Below are 17820 nucleotides of genomic sequence, written 5' to 3' on the forward strand. Positions count from 1 at the left end.
GAGCCCCTCCTGGTGACCACCGCAGTTTCCCAACCCTGCCAACATCTGCTAACATATAATTACCAGAAATGCAATTTCTGGACACTGAGAAACCTGTTCCCTTCCTTTTTGCCTGACTTCCCCCAAAGTAATCCCTTAGTTGCCTCCTCTCCCTGATCCAGAGGCATTTGCTATGGGCCAGATCCCCACCCCGCTAACCAACACTCTGCCTCAGGGGTCTTGGAGAGGTCAGATCAGACTGCCAGGTGTGAGAGGAGGGGGGGGGCGGCATTTAGAGCTCTATGGGGTCTTGCAGATGGACAAGGATGGCCTCCCTTCCCTGTTTTGTTTGATTTAAACTGAGTCATCTCTCTTGGCTAGCCCTGGCTGGGCCAGGCCTTAATTATTACCCATGTTGTGACCCTAACAAAGACTCTTGTCAGAGAGGTTCTCTTGATCAGGGATGCACCTTTAAGCTGACTCCAGCCTAGGTTTAATTTCCCTGCCTGCCACCCTCCCCCACCCCCACCCCCAGAGCCCTCCATGCCAGCTCTAACTTTAGCACTCCTGGCCATTTGACTGAACTCCACAACTGCTCGCCAAGTGGCCACCTGGTCCTGGAGGTGAGTGAGAAACCCCAGCATTTGGGGTGAAGATTTTGGTAAGGTGGACAAACAACTTGTTTGTCAGAGACTTGACGGAGGAGGGGGCTCCTGGGTGAATCAGAATTGAAATCTAAACTTAGAAATCTACCCAGGGAGACACAGGGAGAGCAAGGACACTGGCATCAGAGGGACCAGCCAAAGCAAAGGAGAAAGGAAGGTTGGAGAAAGGAGATCCACTTAGACCAGCAGAGAGCTTGGGGGTGGGGAGGACCAGCAGGAAAGTCCCTTGACTTGTGAGGAGATGTGGCTTCATTCAGCGGGCAGGGGCCGCAGTGTCCATGTTTGAGCAGAGGAGGAGTGCCGCAGCTGAACTTCTGGAAGAGTCCATAGAGCTGTGTCTAGTGCAGATCTGACAGAAGTAGAAAGAGACAGTCCTCTCTCCTCCTGGGTGTGCCCTGGCTCCTTGTACCTCTCTGGTAGCATTTGCTCCTGTTGTCCTCACCCGCTAGCGTCTGAGTGCCCGCAGCATGCGGACAGTGCCTAGCGTGGCACGGTCCCATGGAAATCTAATGCACAGCACAAATGTGAGCCACGGTGCAATTTTCAAATTTCTAGCAGCCACATTAGATTGTAGTGAAAAGAGATAGGTGAAACCCATTTTAATACCCTATTTAGCTCACTATATTCAAAATACCATTTTAATATGTAATCAATATTATAAATTATTAATGAAAGATGTAGCATTCCTTTTTTCCAACGATATCCTCAAGCTCTGCGGTGTATTTTATACTTAGAGCACATTTCAATTTGAACTAGCCAAAAATTTAAATCATACCCACAGGCGGCTAGCTGTTACCACGTGGACAGGACACAGGCCTAAAATACAGGGCCTGGCACGTAGTAGGCACTCAGTGAATATACTGAATGAATAAATGAGTGAATGGATGAAAAGTACTGACTCTAAAAATACTCTGGGCAGTATGAGAACATTCTCCATTATGATGTCCTGAAGAGGAGCTGGAGAGACCTTCATTCACTCATTCAGCGCCTCAAGGACTCTTTGAGAATCTGCCTCTTTCCAGCTCTATTTAAATTTAAAGTTCTTGATCTCTAAGCAAAGCACTATGGAGATGAACAAAGTGAGGCCAACTTGACAAATCCAAAATACTCGAGATTGCTCTGGAATGAGTCTGATGGCCAGACCCCAATTCTTTTCTCCTAGTTCCCTGGGGAAGAGTCCGTTTTATCACACACACTCACATGCACAGCCGTACACACCGCCGCCGCCACTAACCCCATCTTTTTAAGTCCTAACCCCTGTGAGGTTCAGAGTTCTCCTCCAGAAAGCCTGGCTGTTGCTACCAGATGGCTCTCTGCCATCCGAAGCCTGGAGAGGTGGAGGAACTCAACCCCGTTTTGTTCTCTAACTGCCCGCACAGGGCTTCGAACCGTGCTGGGCACTCAGAGGCTCCACAAATATTTGTTGAGTGAACCCAGGCTCTCTGTCCTCCTTGTCCCTGCTGTGCCTACTCTTTCTGGAGCATACCTTACTTTAAATTGCTCCTGAGTCCTCTGTCAAGGGTATGTGCTTAGGCCTGAGAGATGATGCCAGGCAGTGGGGACTTGTTGAGAGATGGGGACAGGCTGAAACTGGTTTTCTCCCCTCCCCCTAATCCCTGCCTTTTTCCATTTGAAAAGTGTTTCACAAACTCCACCCTCAGGAGGTTTACCTTAACCAAGTACCACCTGTCCTATTATTTACATAATATTTGTTTAATGTGAAGTCAGATCTCTCTTTTTTTTTTTTTCTTGGCAACTAAAAGCTATTTTTAAAATAAACGGTATATCACTACCATAAATGGAAAGCCAGGATTGATGGTCATATATAGATGGCAACCGTAAAAATAAACACAGTGAAAACAAAACAATGCCATTCCATTCAAGCTGGATACTGTTGCCTCCTGAAAGCCTCTGAACCAGGCATATTCCTCTGGTTAACAAAAGATGAGCCAGTCTAAAGAGAAATATTAAAGGCACGTCAGACCCAAGGTGGGATTTATCTCCATTAAGTCATCAGACGGAGAAGTGTATTTTTTAAAACATTGTATTGAAGTGTGCTGTTCGTGCAAAACAGTGCACATACCATAAACCTGATAAATGTACACAAATTCCCTATAACAAGTACCCAAGTGAAGAAAGAGAACATGGGGGTGCTTGGGTGGCTCAATTGTTAAGCGTCTGCCTGAGGCTCAGGTCATGATCCCAGGGTCTTGGGATGAGCCCCGCAAGGCATTGGGGCTCCCTGCTCAGCGGGAAGCCTGCTTCTCCCTTTCCCACTCCCCCTACTTGTGTTCCTTCTCTCACTGTCTCTCTCTCTCTCTGTGCCAAATAAATAAATGAAAGCTTAGAAGAAAAGAAAGAAAAAAGAAAAGAAAAAGGAAGGCAGGCAGGCAGGCACAAATAGCACCCAGAAGCCCCCTTCACGCCTCCTTCCAGGTATTACCTCCAGCACCCCATTACCCTGACTTCTACGAACATGGATGAGTTTGTCCTCTTTTTGCATCTCACATCAGTGAACACATACACCAGGCAGTGTTTTTGTCTCTGGCAAATGCTCCCCATCACTCTGGTGAAATGCATCCATATTCTCGTATGTGGTCAATTACTGGTTCCTTCTCCTTGCAGGGCAGTGTTCCTTGCTATGACGGTCCTGAAATTTCTTTATCCGTGGTACTGTGGATGGGCATTTGGATAGTTCCCCATGCTTGACTCTTCTGAACACAGCCGCCGCGAACCTTCTAGAACAAGCTGCTTCTTGAGCACGGGCACATATTTTTGTTGCAGCTCTACTAGGTCCGGAATTTCTGGCTGATGGGGTATCCATGTGTTCAGCTTTAGTAGACAGAGGACAGGCAGAAAGCTTTGCAAAGTCAGTGTGTGCGTCTCTGCCGCCATCAGCAGACTTTTGCTCCGTATTCCAGCCAACACTTGACAAAGCCCATCTTTTCTCACATACCCATTCTGGGGGATATACAGGTGCACGGCATCGTGGTTTTATTTCGCAGTTCCCGGATGACTGAGGAAGCTGGGTACCTTTTAAATGATAGAATGGGATGAATTTTAAAAGAAAATCGTATCACATAATGTTACGTAATGTCCTACCCGTGTATCATGATTCAGTACCATGAGTAACACCTAAAAAGTGCAGACGTTTCTATGATGGAAGTCTTGTTTTAGTTTTGTTTGTTTCAGGAGGAAGAAAAGCACCAAAAAAAAAGAGAAAGAAAGAAAGGAAGAAGGAAGGAAGGAAGGAAGAAGAAAGAAAGAGGTAAGTGTATTGCTTGAGCAGAGGGTGTCCTTTCCTCTCCGTCCACACCCCTGGGAATTGCCGCAGACGGTGTACCTCTTCTTTGACGAATCCTGAAGTCAAATGAGCAAGCAAGAGGACATCTGGCTCTTCTGAGCCGATGCCTTGGTTGGAAACTCCATAATGAAAATCTGGAAAGCATTGCTGTGGGAAAGATAAAAAATGAAAAATGTGCTCGGAGATAAGGAAGAGGCCAGGGCGGCGTGTTCCGTGGTGATTTCCTAACCGGCCTCACGCGCCCGGCTGGCAACTGGATCCCATCACCATCATCATCTTTGTCCTCGGAGCATCTTTGCCTCTCCCCAGATGCTGGCTTAGGTTCCTTGACAGCCCTGCCCTCTAGAAGGTATGGGCTTGGGCTGGGTGACTTTACAGTAATCAAACAGCGAGAACACTAAAGAAAATCTGAATGGGAATGGGAGCCCCAGAGGCTGGCAGAGGAGTTAAGAGAAAGGGCTTGACGCCAGACGGGACGCAGGTCCAGCCTCTTCCCTCACTGGCTGTGCCGTGAGGGGCAAGTTGCTGCACCTCTCTGAGCCTTGGTTTTCCCATCTCTAATAAGGGGAGGATAATAATAGTGCCTGTTTCAGAGGGGAGCTGCAAAGAGTAAATGAAACCCTCCACCCGGCATGCAGCCCTCAGTGGCACATAGTCACGCTGTTATTATTACCTCCTGCTCATGATGTGGGGCGCATGTCCTTTGGCACCGTATGAGGATGGAGCACGAGATGACAGCTCCTCAGTGTGAGCCCAGGAGAGCCCTTGCTCTAGTACAGCTGGGAAGATGGGGGCTCCTGGAAGGCCCAGTTAGTAAGCTGGAACTCTTGGTCTCGGCTCAGGTCATGATCTCAGGGTCATGAGATTGAGTCCCACGCTGGGCTCCATGCTCAGCACAGAGTCTGCTTAAGATTCTCTTAAGCTTAAGTCTCTCCCTCTTCCTCTGCCCCCAGCCCACGCGTGCACATGCTCTCAATCTCTGTCTCTCTCTCTCTCTCACTCTAAAATAAATAAATAAATCTTAGAAAAAATAAATAACAGAGCTGGGAAGATGTTTGCAGGAGGAGGAAATCACCCCAAGCTTGGGGAGGCAGGGGTGGGAGTAGATCCCCAGCCCACAGTGAGGCAGGAAGGGGATAACTGGAGGCACACAGCTTCCGGGAAATACAATGAAGAGTAACAAGAAAGATATGGAAGTAGACCTCAGAGCGCAGTGGTGCCTCAGAAGCCTGGAAGAAGGCATGGAACTGGCCAGAGAATTCAGAACCTTCTCCCTACTATAAGCAGGAGACCCGGCTGATCAGCATGGCCACAGGCACAGGCAACGAAGAAGGAAGAAAGGAACAAACCTCAGAGGAAGAAAGGAACAAACCTCAGAGCACTTGCACAGGTGTTCTTATATTAAATTTCCTGAAGTGTCAGATGAGGCCCAGAGAGGTTAAATGACCAGTCTGCGGACCCTGCACATGGCCCCTGCCTCACAATGGGTCAGCTTACAATTCTTCCAGTGGGCAATGGTGCCAAAGCAATATGCCTTCAGCAGAAACTGTTCTTCAAGTTTTCAACTTGGATCTTTTCCTGGGCTAGGGATGAGTGGATGGTCTTCTCTCCTGTTGCTGGGCAGTGGCAGAGAGCCGAGGCTCAGAGTCAGCCCTCAATCACGAGGGTAAACAACCAGTACAGTACAACCATTCCAAATCCATATGACCATTCTGGTTTCCACTTTCAGTACAGTAATTAATAAGTTACAGGAGGTATTCCAATATTTTACTACACAATAGGCTTTGTGTGAGCTGCTTTTGCACAACTAAGCACATTTCGGATGCACTAGGCCAAGCCAGGATGCTCAGTAGGCTGGGTGTCTTACATGCAAATTTTTCAACTTATAGAATTTTTAGCTTACGATGGGTTTATCAGGATATAACCCCACTGTAAGTCAAGGAAGATCTATAGTGTGTAATAGAGTCAGATGTGAAACCCTTACATTTCCACTACCCTGGGAACCAACCCTCTAACTCCAGACTTGCTAACATCGAGGTACCTGGCACAGTTGTCCCCTAGGCCCTCATGGCCCATGCTGCCATCGTCCCATTACCTTTCCCTGTGTAACAAACCATCCCCAGACTTAAGTTTTCAAACTACCACCTGTATCATCTCTTGAGGTACTATGGATTAATTGGGTTCCGCTGGGTAATTTGCACACAGGCCCTTTCCTGTTGCTCTGAGAGACGGTGTCTGGGACTTGGGTCATCTGGAAGCCTGACTGGGCTGGACACGCCTGATAGTGCAGCTCACTCACCTGGCCAGCACCAGACGCTGGCTCTTGGCCAGCAGCTGAACTGTGTGGTCAACCGTGGTGTGACTTCCCCCAAACCCCTTGGCCGGTCTTCTCCATGTGGTTTGGGCTCCTCAGGGTGAAGAGGCTAGGTTTCAAGAGAAAGTGTCCCAAGAAAACAAGTAGAAGTGGCAAGGTTTCTTGGCATCCAGAAGTCTCACCACATCATATCATCCTCATTCTGCTGGTCAGACAGCCCCCAGGCCAGCTCATCTTCAGGGGGTTGGAGAACGGACAGGCAGGACAGAAGAGGCTGTTCGGGCCACCTCTGGGGAGCATGGCGGGCATGGCCCCCACCCCTCTTTACCAACGAGCTTAGGTAAGCTGTCACTCCAGCACCCTCCACTTCTCAAGCTGCCGCTCATTCCCTGGAGAACAAGGAGCCCTGCGGCTCTCCAGAGGCTTGCCCATAGGAATGAAGCAAATCAACCATTTTACCTCCAGTGTGACAGCCACTCCTTCCCAGCTGCAGGAGCTCACAGTCTCACATGGAGCACTGCAGAGCTCCAGGCTTCGAGTAGGGGGTCCACCATTAAACAAATCAGATGCCTCCCCCCCACCTTCTTTTGTAAGGCGATCGAGGTCAAAATGTTGTGGACATTCTGGATGGGTTCAAAACCTTGCAACCCAGTGCATCCAAAGAGAGGGGGGTTGAGCAAAGCATCCCTCAGCCTAAATTCCCTAGATTAAGCTGAATTCTCTAGATTAGGGGTCGGCAAAAGTAAAACACCCTTCAGTGAATCTTTTCGGCACCGTGGGCTTCATGAGGTCTCTGTCACAACTAGTCAAGTCTACCATTACAGGCCCACAGCGGCCAAGGGTGATATTCAAACACATTCACAGCGTGGCTGTGTTCCAGTAACATTTTATTTACGAGAGCAAATGGAGGCCAGAATTGGCCCGAGGTCTGCAGAATGCCAACCCCTGGATTGGGGCCTCCTTAATTAGAGAGAGCAGGCTTTCGAAGACTGTCAGGCCATAGGAGGTCATTCAGACCCTAGAGTCTTACTCCCAACCTGAATGTGATCCACCAGCCATGATAGCTCCGCGGGCTTCCCGCTCCATCCACATTCCAGCCCAGAAGCCCACAGGGAGGTGCCCGGGTCCCCAGTGTCCCCAGCTGAGAGTCTGGATCGGGCATTCGGCCAGGCCCCAGCAGACCCTCCTGGTCATCAGGACAAGACCTGGAGAGGACACAGCATTCCCCAATGCTTCTTAGAGGAGGAAGGCAAGACAGGGGGCCAGAGGGAGGCAAGGCAGGGGTCCTGGCTCAGATTGGGGGAGAACTGGCAACTGGCTTCCCTGAAAAGGTCTCAGGCAGGGTGAGCATCGATGGAAAATGTGAGCGGGGCTGCTGCCTCCATTAGATGGGCCTGCCCCCCTCCCCCCACCGCAGCTCTTCTTTCGAGGAACAAGACTGCATCTGTTTGGCGATACTCTATCTGGAATGGTTAAATAAACCTTTCAGGCCCTGGCAAACAACAGCCCATCTTATTCCAATGGGGGAGCTTCTGAAGCACAGCAGACTGCTTAATCCTAAATCTGTCTGCAGGCGCCCCCTCCCCTCTCGGTAAATCCAGGCTGCCCCCACTCCCGGACCCTCAGCTGGGAGCAAGACGGCTCACCCTGGCCACCTCCTTCGGCCCCACCACTCTTAGTTCTGCGTCTTCACATTGACTCCCAGTGTTGTTGCACTTGGTTTTTCTCCCTCCACCCCCTTTCTTCTCAGGGGTCTCTCTCTCTCTCTCTCCCCCCCCCCCCCGGCTTGCCCGGTGGATCGCAGCCACACAAAACCGTCTGAGCAAATTTGTTCAGGCCCCCACAATTATCTCATCTCCCCATTACCCCCACCCTCACCCCCTCGAGGCCGCTGAGAAGCAAGCAAAGCTAAATAAATAAAGTCTGGGAGGGGACCCAGCCAGCTTTCCTGAGCCCTGGCGGTATAAATCACAGGCGCACAGGCTCAGCATGCCTTCTACCCGCCCCCCAAGGGCACCAGTCTCCCCCATAGTCAGAACATCAAAAAAAGCGGAACCCCTCCTACAGATGAAACCCAAGTCCTCTGCAAAGGCGTGTTGCGATGCAAGCTGCAGAGACCGTGTGTCCAGCTGAGCACACAGACCTCCCCCTCCCGGGTCCTCTCTCGCTCCCTGCTCCCCTCCTTCAACATCACACACACTTCGGGGCCCCAGCTCCCCTTTCCAGGAAATCTCTTGCCTCAACAGAGAGTCAGGGAAGGCAAGAAGTTGCTGTAGGCATGTTTGGTCTCTTACAAAATTGCTGCTGAGGGGTGGTGAGAAATGGGTTTGAACAGCACCCTTCTGACTCCTCACCTCTTTCCTGCCCGGGAGAAGGCTGTAGAGACCACACACTGCAATTTACAGACAGCCCTTGGTTCTCCTTTGCTCTGTAATTAAACTGCAGCCTCTCTCTTCCAATCAGGAACCAGCTCCACCGGGACTGAGGGGGAAGTGAGGGAGATGTGAGTATGGGAGGGAAGGATGAAATCATCCAATTTGGAAACTAAGCCATTGGGGTGGGGGTGAGTGGAGGTGGCAAAGAATCAGTCCCTAGGGGAACAGGAAGACCCTTCCCTCCCAGTTCCAAGGTTCCTTGGAACCAGTTCTTGAGGCCAGTGTGAGGATGAGAGAAGCTCCCTGAGGGAGTCAGGCCCTCTTGAACAGGTGTGCTAGCTTCACTCCTTGTAGACCACCTTCCTGAAGGTGTGGCAAACCTCAGCTGTCCCTGTGCATTGCTGCTAACACAGCCTCACAGGACTGGAGCTATCTATCTAGGCTGTCCTAAGATCTGCGTTTGTATTACTTTGTGCCTTCTATCACTCTCCTCCATTTCCGAAGACCCAGAAAGTTCAGTGAGGGCAGCGACTGGTCTCTGATTCCTGCACACCCCTCTCCCCAACTCCTGCTCTCCTCCTGCCTGGCTTCGCAGGAGCCCATTCTCCCTACATGAGTGGGCAGCCTCAGGGATGTCTCCATAAGTGGAAGAACTACAGCCTGAAGAAACAGAGCTCCTCCTCACTCAAGGTCATTGGATGAATGTGGTTTCACTCCCCTAAGCTCTGGTCACTCCACCAGACACTCCTACCTCTTGCTCCAGGCCATGTGCTGGCAATAGAATCCCACAGACGGCATGCCACCATGTACAGAGCTGACACCAAGCAGCACTACCCAAATATCAGTCATTCGGGAAACTACTTCTAATTTTACCATATCTTTGAACCATCTTGATTATTATTTACTTAATATTATCTTTAAGTCAACTCATTTGATTTACATAAAATACTGCAAGCAGTAATGTGCTAAAAAAACACAGGTTTAACATACTATTTTCCCTCTATACATGAAAACAAAATATGTATCTTGCCAAATGAAGGAAATTTCTTGGAATACCTTCTAAAATCAGCTTGTGTACTATATATTGGCACAAAATGTAGAAAGTGTTTTAATCTTTTGGCCAGGTTTGGTATTTTAGGCAAGTCTCTGAGGATTGGTTCCCTCATCTATAAAGTGAGAATAAAAATGTCTGCTCTGCCTTCGTGAGATAATAAATATCCTATAAAGAGCAACAGGCAGGATCAAGAGCTTTAATAGAAGACACGGCCAGAAGAATGGCATGAAACTTAAGAAGTATGGGAATTTTTTAAAAAGTATAAATTGCTAAAAAAGGAAGGAATAGACAGTGTTGTACATACTCAAAAGAACAGGAGCCCTGCACCAAATATTGCAAAGAGATCTAACAGAAATAGTAGAGGAAATGTACAGGCTGTTAAAGGAAACAATATACACCCACACGAAAAACACAAATAAAAGGACCTATAGGGCATTATAACCCTGATTATAATTCTATTGAACTATGAATGCAAAACAAGAGAACAGCGAGACTCTGGATATATCAGAGGGAGCTCTGCAGCCTAAAGAGTGGGCTGGGAAGGCTTCCTGGAGGTGGTGTTAGGAACAGAGTTCCGGCTCCTTGGTTGTGAGAGTGTTTCTGGAATTCTTTTTTCTTCTTCCCTCAACTCAACTCCACATTCCCCTGGGTTTCAGCTGTGCACAGCAGGTGCCTATTGGAAACTGCTTTTCTGGGGCTGCTGGTGGTTAGCAAGGACATCAGGGCCCTCTGTGGTGTCTCCCAGTGCCCAGCCCCTGCAGCTGCTCTGAGTCTGCTCCATAGGCCCCCACTCCTCTCCTCGTATCTGTGGCCTCCGGTGGGCACCTAACCTCCCTCACTGTCTGTAAAGTGTTTCTCTCTCCCCTCTCCAACTTGTCTCAGCACAACTATTTCTATCTCCTATGTTGTCCTTGCTCTGTCACACCATATCTTAGCTCAGGGCGGGTCTCTTTCTCTCTTTCTGCATTCTTGGCCTTCTTCATCATTCTTATCCTCATGAGGGATATTATTTTTCATGCCCACACCTGCCCCAGCTAGAGGCCTCCTGAGACCCAGCCCTCTGCTTCTAGAGGAAAGAATCCTCAGGACTCTGCTACGTTCTAATGATAATCAGTGGCCAGGACTCTGGGATAACATTGTCTGGGGTTTGGGAAGAAGGGTTGGTTTAGAGTCACAGTGAATCCCCTACTCCTGTTACACACACACACACACACACACACCCTGCATTTGGGCACCTTGCCAATACTTTCCAAATTGTGCCTCTTGCCCCTGAGCCAGAATGGAGAATCAATAATTATTTCCATCCATATCTTTACAACATAGTAAATAACCCGGAGGCTCAGCCAAGTCAATGACCTCAGTTCCTGCTCTTTGTCCAGAATCCTGGTCTCTGGACCTTCGGCGTGTAAAGGGGCATTTGAGTTGTAACACCACAGGCTTCGTGGCTTGAAACAACCAGAATGAGCACAACCCACTTTGGAGGCTGTTATTTGGGGTCCCCAGGCCAGCTCCGCCAGGTAATCCACAGGGTAATTCTTTGCAAGTCACCAAGCTGCTTGGAATCTCAGTTTCCTCATCCGCAGAATGGGGTAAGAACTCCTAGCTCACGGGGCTTCTGCGGGATTGCTCATGAAGGCCCCTGGCAGGAGGTCTAGTCCCAAGAGCAGGCTCCACAGTGTCCACCAAATCCCAGCTGGTCTTGACTGAGGGACTCCTGACTCTTGCAGCAATTCTCTGCCCTTGGAAAAAACTCGGATCCAGAATATGGGGTGCCTGGCATTCTTCAGGACCACTGCTGGGACTGGGCCGTATCTCTCATTCCCTGTTCTCCGGGATTCTGAAGGGACTCCCAAGCCAGAGGGAGACCTTCACCTTGCACTGTGCCACCTGTCCCCATCTGTCTGCCCCACTAGGTCGTGGCTGTCCGAACAGGCACTTCTCCCTGGGGAAAATATTATTGTTTTTTTGGCCACTTGTTTGATCCTCCAGAGTCAATATTTGTGGAGATAAGCACAGTGTCATGGAGCCAGGGGCGTTGTTTACGATTCAGCTCCCATCCCATTGGGTTCCAGTCCCCTCGGGGCCACCATGCAAGGTGAGAGGGTGCATTTCAACAGCAGTGGGTCCTGTCACTTCCCTGGATTGCCTGACAAAGGCCATGGAAGACAGGCTCGGGTCAGTGTACTCCTGTTCCTGAAAGCATGCTCTTGGCCTGCTCAGACAGGAGTGCTAGGGAGGAGTGTAATGGGACCTTCCTGAACTCCTGCCCCTCCAGGCCTTTCCTCTAGTGCATGTCCCAGGCCAACCCTGGCCTTCTCCACCAGACTGTCAGGTCCTGGAGGGGGTTTTCTATCAGAAGATTTCCTATTTCCACTTCACATACAAATGCCTAGAGGAATTTTCCACCAGGTGCGAAGGGCTTATCAAAGGATTTGACTTAAAATATAAGGTCCCTTTGTAAGTGGTCTGAAGGGGAGAGCCCCAGCAAGGGCTGGGTGTGCCAGGAGATGCAAGGAGAGGTCACAGCAAAAGCCTGATTAGGAGAGACACCTGCTCATAGGAAGTCAATGAGGACAGATAAGAAAAATGTGGTTTCAAATAAAGTCCAAACCACAAGTCACAGGGACGTGTTGTCAAAGTTGTAGCAGCCACATCCACAAAGTTGTAGCCACATCTCATACAGGCGGCTCTAATTCTAAGGGAGTAGAAGCAGGCATTGAATTGTTTCACTTGGTTCGTGGTTTTCTGGAGAGACACCAGCGAGTCTGGCTAGCTAACACCACCACCAAGAACCGGAGAAGAGGGGGGCAAGGCAGAAGGAGGGCAGAAGGGGAGGAGAGCCTTGGCATGGCTGGCGGGTCGGCTATGTACCCGTCTCCAGCAAAGTGACTTCCAAAACTGATCTCATTTAATTCTTATTTCATTCTCATGACCATCGCATGGGGCAGCTGTCCGTATTCCCACTTTTCAGATAAGGAAAGTGAGGCTCTGAGAGATTAAAGTGATGGATTGGTCATACAGCCTGCTAATCTTGGTCGAGGAACTTCCAGCAGATCCTTGTTTGATAAACTCATCATTCTGTACTGTAGACAGCCAGGCCCTTAGTATCCTGTCTTGGCCATTTTCTGGATGATTGCTCTTTCTCTCCTTTGAGATAATGGGGCACACTGTCCCCAGCCCTGCCCCCTTACGACTCTACCCCCACCCTGCCCAGTATGGGGACCTCTCTGCCCCGCACTTCCCATAGAGCTTCACATGGTGCAGGACACGTACCTACTGAATGTCCACCCCCCACCCTGGACCGCCAGCCCCTGCACTCCCGGACTGACGGTGGCATTCACTGCCATGATCCCCCACCCGGTCCGGGGCATGACTCTTTCACACCCCAGCACCCCACGTTTCTGCTCTTCTCATCTGATCTGTACAAAACTCCCTCTCCTGAAAAGTCAAAGGAATAAGCCACAGGCAGTGTGTCCAAGCCAGCTAGACCTCCAATCAAGACCTGTGGTCTCACAACACAGGTGCACATGATATTGAGGAAAGAACAAAAGGTACACTGAGGGCAAAACACAGAGCTGACACCTGCAAACCACACCTGTCCCCTTATGATGGAATGCGTATCTAGAACCTTCTCAGGCACCAGTGACAGCCAAAGGGGGGAGAGGGGACTACAAATGGTCATTGGATAAAGATCACACTCGTGTAGGACACGAAACTCAACTTGACTATGTCACTGTCTTCATGAAAACACAATCTTAACGATAGCCAGACCTCTAGAACCTACAGACTCAATTTTCTGGAGCCCTGACATCACCTTTGCCTCCAGAGGATAGAACCCCTATGTCATGAGTCACTTGTCACAATCCCAATGCAGCTCTTGCTGCCCACGGGTCCTATCCCTGTGCTGTAACAAACACCTTCTCACACCATTAAATGTCTCCAGAATTCTTGACCGTTGGGCTCATGATCCCACATCATATTTCGGTGGCCCCAGGATGGGGATTCTGCATCTTCCTTCATCTGGACTTGGAGTTTTGGGGCAAGCTTGATAAGTTACTCTGTCTTCTCTTTTTACTTTCATTTCAGGGGCTTTTCAAGGAGCAGAGTCTTATGGGTCTCGCTGGTCTTATGTTTTCATTGTGGATTGTTCAGATGCAATACTCCAGCCTGTGGTTATTCTACGGGAGGAACAAAGCCTGACTTTTGACTGGGAGTGAGCGCCCTGGCTGGAATGGTAATAAGACCCAGAAGCTTGATGCCCTCTCTTTATTTCTATTGGTATACAGAGTTGCCTTTCTTGGACTCAGAGCAGCACCGAAGTCACTGGGATGGCCACCCATCTTAAGACTCCCGTGTGAGGTTTTCTCCACATGGCTTATTGTGATCACCTCCACATCTCTGGTCATGCTGCTTCTGGCTGCAAGACCTCTGCTCCCACCCAGCTGAAAGCAGTACTTGGTTGAATTAAAACCCAACCAGGGACCATTTCCTAGGGGAATCTACATGTCTTGAAATGTCACTTCGATAATGATGGATTTCTCTCTTTACTCTTCTTTGTTAATATGCCCCACTGACTACTTAAATTACAATATGAGGTCATTATCCCTTATAAAGTTTTCTGGTATTTTCCATGGGTTAAGAATGGCAGGTTCTCCACAGCATTTCTGTCCTTTCACCAACACCCATTTGTAGTCTAGAATGCAGTGGGGACGCAGGTGGATCCCGGCATCCCTCCTACAAGACAAGGCAGTGTTCACAGCAACTTCTTAGAGGGATACTTCTGGTCACTTTGACACCAGGAACCTCTGACATCCCCGGTGTGGGATGCAACCAGAAAGCCGAGGGGGATTTTTGGTAATAGATCTTCTCTGCTTTTCTAGGAACATGGGGTCTTTAGTCCCCAAGGATTCTCCCTCGGGATGCCTTTTATCTCACTGGAATCAAGTTGGATCGCAAGATCTAAGAAAGGGAACACTGATCTTTTTCTATAACATTGCACGGACTCAGTACTTCTTAAGATATTAGGGAAACTGGCCCATCGATGGGACATTAAACTGTGATACAATCTATCGGCTGGATCTCTTCTGCAGGAAACAGGCCAAACACTGAGGTGCTCTGTGTCCAGGCCTTCATGGCCCTGAATAAGAGCCTTTTGTAGAATGTGTCTAGCCACTAGCTAGGTTGACAAAGCCACTCTGGACGGATTGTTTTGTGATTGTCCAAATAGGCCCAGTCCTCCCAACAGACCTGGGCCCCTGGAGGACTCACCAGCCAATCCAAACAAAGAGGACACTGGCTCTGTTATCCCTCCTTATTATAAACCCCACTCCCCACCCGGTGTCTTAGAGGGTAAGCTACTGGAGTCTTTAATAATAGATATATGGCCTTAAGGCAAGAAAAGAACCAGAGAGCTAACATGCAGGCTACAACAGAGGCTCAAGTATGGGCTGCCACTTCTGTGAATCCCCCACAGCACCACACTAACCAGGGATGGTAGAAAAAACCCACATCAGACAAAGGATTAAGGTAGGACCTCCGTTGTGCATTTGGCCAAATCAACCAATGGAGCAAAGAAGGTCTGAACAAAGGCTCTCTGTCAGGGCCATGTCCTATCTGGAAGAAAGAAGGACACTGGAGGAGAGACTGTCCTCATCTCCAAAGGGAGAGGAAGACAGAAACTCACTCCCCTTCCTGCACCCCAACAGGAACAGGAAGATCCACCGTTATGGGGACCCTTAGGCTAGGTCCGGCTCCCTAGGACACCAAGATGATTGAGCCCTGGGTTGTCCTGATGTGGAAGGTAAGTCTGTTGATTTTCTTACTGATGTAAGAGCCACTTACTCTATTCTTTTTCAGCACTGGAGGAGGCCTAACTTGTCTTTCTAGCCATAAAACTCTTGGCATAGAAGGGAGCCTAAAACATGCCTCCAGGCAATGCCTTTAACCTGTGAATACAAAAGTCACTGGGTTACTCATACTTCTCTGGTCCTCTGCCTTGTCCCATCCATTACTTGGATAAGATGTAATTTGGACTAGACATAATGTGTAAACTGGGAAGCCGATTTGCTCTTACTAAAGAAGAGAATGTCTTTTTCTCTTTAACACCTGGCAAACTAGCACCTTACCCTGATAACCCTTCGAATATCTGGAAGACACTAAACCCACAAATGTGGGATGGCGATGTCCCAGGATGGCTCACAAAGCCCAGCCAGTGAAAGTGACCTTGAAGGGCCCAGCCACTATTCTCAGAAAAACCAATATCCCTTAAAACCTGTGTCAAAAGCTAATTACAGCCATTTACTGATTAAGTTTCTCAAACCTGGTGTTTTAAAATCTTGTTGATGAAGAACAAATAATCCAATTGAGAAATGGGCAGAAGACATGAACAGACATTTCTGCAAAGAAGACATCCAAATGGTCAACAGACACATGAAAAACTGCTCAACATCACTGGGCATCAGAGAAATACAAATCAAAACCACAATGAGATACCACCTCACACCCATCAGAATGGCTGAAATTAACAAGTCAGGAAACGACAGGTGTTGGGCGAGGATACGGAGAAAGGGGAACCCTCCTACACTATTGGTGGGAATGCAAGCTGGTGCAGCCACTCTGGAAAACAGTAGGGAGGTTCCTCAAAAAGTTAAAAATATGACCCAGTAATCGCACTACTGGGTATTTACCCTAAAGATACAAATGTAGTGATCCAAAGGGGCAGGTGCAGCAGAATGTTTAGAGCAGCAATGTCCACAATAGCCAAACTATGGAAAGAACCTGATGTCCATCAACAGATGAATGGATTAAAAAAAAGTGAGATATAGACACACACACACACACACACACACACACACACACACCGGAATATTATGCAGCCATCAGAAACTAAAATCTTGCCATTTGCAACATGTGGATGGAACTAGGGAGTATTATGCCAAGCGAAATAAGTCAATCAAAGAGAGACAATTATCATATGATTTCACTGATATGCAAAACTTAAGAAACAAGGCAGAAGACCATAGGGAAAGACAGGAAAAATGAAACAAGATGAAACCAGAAAGGGAGACAAACCATAAGAGACTCTTAATCACAGGAAACAAACTGAGGGCTGCTGGCGGGGAGGCAGGCTGGGAGATGGGGTGGCTGGGGATGGACACTGGGGAGGGTACAGGGTACATGTTGTGGTGAGCACTGGTTGTTGTGCTGATGAATCACAGACTTGTACCCCTGAAACAAATAATACATTATATGTTTATTTAAAAAAATAAAAATAAATTTTAAAAATCTTGTCAATCTCTTCATAACACTCCAATTTTACCGGTAAACAAGCCAAATGGAGAATATCAGGTGGAACAAGATTCTATGAGTGAGGCAAGAGTGTCCCTTTACCCCATCGCCCCTAATCCATATACTCCTCTCACCCAGGTCCCTGGCCATGCCAACTGGCTTTCAGTACTTGATTTAAATCATGCCTCCTTTTGCATCCCTCCAAGCGAAGAAACCCACCCGTTGTTTGCTTTCGAATGGGCCTCACCTTCAAGCCCACGAGCTTCTCACTGAACTTGGACAACCTTCCCCTGAAATTTACAGACAGTCCTTACCTGTTCCAGCTGCACTTGGTAAACACCTCTGTGATATATTCTGGCTTCGGGGGACTATAATTCAGTACGTGGGTGACATTTTAATCTGTGATCCCACAAAAGAAAAATCTGATAGTAATTCTATAACTTTACTTAATCTCTTGGCAGACAGAGGGTATCATGTTTCCCCTAAAAAGGTGTAAATATCAGGCACCTGGGTGGCTCAGTGGGTTAAGTCTCTGCCTTTGACTCAGGTCATGATCTCAGGGTCCTGGGATCAAGCCCCACATCTGGCTCTCTGCTCAGCAGGGAGCCTGCTTCCCACCTCTTTCTGCCTGCCTCTCTGTCTGCTTGTGATATCTCTCCCCCCCCCCCCCGTCAAATGAATAAATAAAATCTTTTTTAAAAAACGTGTTCTTAAGGAAAAAAAAGTATAAATATCTAAACAGAAATCGCAATATTTGGGATATGAGCTAACACCAGGTCACTGTACCCCATCTCCTGACGGGAAAAATGCTATATTAGATCTTGGACCCCCAGCTACAAAAG

General features: G+C 48.5%; 1 long non-coding RNA gene across 1 annotated transcript; it reads left to right on the forward strand.

Moving 5' to 3' along the window:
* Positions 1-11135: 11135 nt before the first annotated feature.
* Positions 11136-16776, forward strand: LOC309844573. Its single transcript, XR_014300768.1, has 3 exons — positions 11136-11208; positions 13778-13925; positions 14572-16776. It is a non-coding gene; the product is annotated as an uncharacterized lncRNA (long non-coding RNA).
* Positions 16777-17820: the final 1044 nt, after the last annotated feature.

This window comes from Mustela nivalis (assembly GCF_964662115.1).
Source record: "Mustela nivalis genome assembly, chromosome: 11".
Classification (NCBI taxonomy): Eukaryota; Metazoa; Chordata; class Mammalia; order Carnivora; family Mustelidae; genus Mustela; species Mustela nivalis.